This window comes from Oryctolagus cuniculus, chromosome 7 (assembly GCF_051225735.1).
Source record: "Oryctolagus cuniculus isolate XC-2025 breed Fujian yellow rabbit chromosome 7, ASM5122573v1, whole genome shotgun sequence".
Taxonomy (NCBI): Eukaryota; Metazoa; Chordata; class Mammalia; order Lagomorpha; family Leporidae; genus Oryctolagus; species Oryctolagus cuniculus.
Window position 1 is genome coordinate 135,365,845 of NC_142873.1, and position 3,847 is coordinate 135,369,691.

Consider the following 3,847-nt stretch of genomic DNA (forward strand, 5'->3'; position numbering starts at 1 on the left):
AGTACTTAGAGTGCCTACTGCGAGGGAGACAGTCATCATCCGCTATTGCTTAGGGAATAATGGCTAGAAAACCAAGGTCCCTGCTTGTTCAATCAGACGCAGCTGGTTTGTTGGTTGGTTTTTGCTTCTTTTCCATCTGCCATTTGTAGAGTCCACAGCTGCAGAGCCCACAGGCACAGACTATAAATCTCAGACAGTCCAGGCCAGGTAGGGGGGAGGGGTCCAGGGAGTGCTCCTGGGGGTGGGTCCTTCTGGTATCACTGGCAGTGGGAGGACAGCCAGCAGCAGGGACCTGTCTGGTGGGGGTGGAGGGGTGGGCATCAGTCTGCTTTCCGATGGCCCTACCTAGACACAAGGATGGTCAGAAACACAGTCCTCCTTGTGCCCAAGAGAAACAGCGAAACGCTTTGGCAAGCTCACAGCCATTCCTCTGCCACAGCCCTGTAAGGCATTGTAGGAATTCTGGTGTTCATTTGAGGGAGGTGCGAATTTTTGAGGATGTGGAGCAGGGGCAGGCATTTGGCATAGCTGTTGAAACACCACTTAGGATACCCGCTTCCCACATCGCAGTGTCTGACCTCGACTCCCAGCTCTGGCCCCTGACTCCAGCCTCCTGCCATTGCACACTCTGGGGAGCAGTGGGTGATGGCTCAAGTCACTGGGTTCCTGCTGTCCATGGGAGAGCCCCAGATTGAAGGGCCAGCCATTGTGGGCATTTGAGAAGTGAACGAGCAGTTCTCCTTCTCTCTCCCTCTGTCTCTTTCGAATTAGTACTTTTTTTTTTAATTCCAAATAGGCGAGGCATCTGGCCTGGTGGTTAAGAAGCCCAGGGCCCATCTAGGAGTGCCTCAGTTCAGCTCCCAGCTCCAGCTCCCAATTCCAGCTTCCTGCACACCCTGGGAGGCAGCAGGTGATGGCTCAAGTGGTTGGGTCCCTGCTACCCACAAGGGAGATCCAGGCTGAGTTCCAAGCTTCCAGCTTTAGCCCAGCCCAGCCCCACTCATTGTAAGCATTTGGGGAGTGAACCAGTGGATGGGAGACACATTCTCTCCCTCTCTCTCTCTCTCACACACACACGGATAGATAATAAACATGTTGAACAAAGAGTGACATAACTTTGTTTAAAGTTTTTTTAAGCACACACCCATGGCAATGTGCCTTATCCTGAATGTGCGGTGAAGGTAAACTTGACTGCTAATGTTTGTCGAAACTATCGGAATTGAAGCCGCTTGTGACAGTGGCGTCCCATATCAGAGCGCCAGTCGAGTCCCTGCTGCTCAGGTTCTGCTCCAGCTTCTGCTATTGTGCCTGGGAGAGTGCGTATGTCCTATCAGCAAAACGCTGATAACCAAATACTTGGGCCCCTGCCACCCCAATGAAGCTCCTGGCTCCTGGCTTCAGCCTGGCCCAGCCTTAGCTGCTGTGGCCATTTGGAGAGTTAATCAGTGAATGAAAGATCTCTCTCTCTCTCTCTCTCTCTCCCCCCGCCCAATTCTGCCTTTCAAACAACAAAAGCAGACAACACAAATTCCCCTTGGACCTTGTGAAGCCTGTCTCCTGCTGTGGTGCCCCAGGAGCCAGGGTCCATTTGTTGTCATCTTTGCTGTTTTGCTCTGGACAGTAGGCAGCAACACTGAAGCTTCACTGACCAGAACTGGGGGTCGGAGCCCACGAGGGTCCCATCATAGAAAGCACAGCCAGAGAGCAGACCACCGCCAAGGGCATAAGGCAAACAGCCCTTCCCGAACCGCCCCCACCCCTGGCAATGCGGACCGGAGCGCTGTCTGGTAGGGAAAACAAGATTCTACCACAAACTCTTAGAGGTTGAAAATCAAACCATGGGAGGCAGCTGGAATGCGTCTCTGGTTGCTAGAAAAGACCCCGTCTGAATCAGCATTCCCTACCTAGGCTCTCCAGACCTCCCTGGGGGAGAGAGAGCAGTCAGCATTCTCTGAGCACCTGCTGTGTTCCAGGCCCTAAATAACTCACAAGTGGCCTCCCAAGAGTCCTATGTGATCAACACCACAGTTCTCTTTGGCAAAGAAGGCAGCGTTCAGAGAAGGCAGGTGACTCACCTGAGATCACACAGCAGGTGGGTGGAAGGGTGCGGCAGGCAGCAACTCTCCGGGACATAACAGATGGCAGGCAGTGCAGGTGCTGGGAGCACAGACTGAACACATTCTGCCGGGGCTGGCCGGTCGCTCCTCCCCTTATCAGCCACGTGAACCCGTGTGAACCCACGCGAGCTACACAGCCCCTCTGTCCTTCAGTGGCCTCACGTGTAAGGCAGGAGCAAAAATAACTTCGGTCCCTACTCGGGATGGTTAATTTTGAGTGAACCTGACCGGGCTGTGCCCGGCTGCTGAGAGTGCTCCCGGGTGTGCCTGCAAGGGCGTTTCTGGAAGATTCACACTGGAGTCAGTGGTGTGAGGAAGAAGCAAAGTCACCCACGTGGGCGGGCAGCACGCGGCCACTGAGGGCCCTGACGGAGCAAAAAGGGACAAAGAGGGAACGGACTGTGCTCACCCTCTCCTGCCTTGGTGCATGGGCACTCCCGGGGGAAGGGCTTTGGACTCCAGGACACGGTCTAGCCGCCCCCGCAGCCTGCACCCACCCCGGGTCTCAGCCTCTGGACTTGGACTGGACTGGCCCTCGGCTTCCCAGGTCTCCAGTTTGCAGAAGGCAGTGGTGGGAGCCGATTCCCGCAGCGGGTACCCGTACACTGTACCCGTACACTGCAGACACGCGCCCAGTTAGTGCAGGGGAGAAAGGCATTCGTACCATCAGGAGCTTCGAGCGGTGCCTGGCACACTGTGACAACTGCTGGCCCCTGGCAAGCCCTGAGGCCCACGCCCAGCCCAGCACAGTAACTCAGGGGACAAGAGGAGACTGACAGAGGTTCACGCTGAAAGAGCCTAGAATAGCAGTCAGCGAACTAGCATGCAGACCTGGCCCTCCGCCTGCTTTCCTAAATCCATGCTTCATGGGACACAGCCACCTACAGTCCTTTGTTCCCATCTCGTCTGTGGCCGTTTATGCTATGCGACAGAACTGAGCAGTTGAGACAGAGCCTACAGGACCTGAAAATACTAAAATAGGGTCACCCCTCGGCATCCACAGGGCGTTGGCTCCAGGACCCCCACAGATATCAAGACCCAGATGTGCTGCGGGTGGGCTGGCCCAGGTTACTTTCTCAGCGACAAGAAGGAATTCAAGGAGACACAGCTAAAGGTCAGCGGAGAAGCCAGACTTATTTACAATGCAAAGCCAAAGCACACACGCAGGCCCGAATGCAGGCACGCGGGAGGTGTGGGACTGGAGGTGTAGCGGTGGTGTCTGGGGCGGGGCTTCATGCAGCATTCAAAGGGGGCACCCATTTCCTCGCCCTTGGATGGAAGTCCTGGCTGTGTCAGTGTCAGGTGCATGATGGGTGCAGGAATGTCGGCCCAGGTAACTTAATTATAACAAACGGAAGGTCACCGTGGAGACACGGCTTACAGCCATGTTGAATCATTCCAGCTGGCACGGGGTCCAAAAGGCGAAACCCTGAGAGCTGCCCATTTTCGGCTCCACAGAAGGGGGAGGGGCGCTGGGTGGCGCACAGAATGGGGGAGGGTTGGGCAGTGCAGGCAGGGCTGCCCCAGGGCCAGGCAGTGCTGGAGACCTCTGCTCCTCCCTGTTACCTCCCTGCCCGTCAGATGTTCATGTCTGCATATAAAATGATGTAGTGCTCACATATTCTCCCAGACACATTAAGGCGTCTCTGGGTTCCTTATAATACTCACTCCAATGTAAATGCCAGGTAAACAGTGGCTGTACCGTATCGCCCAGGGAATAGTGACGAGGC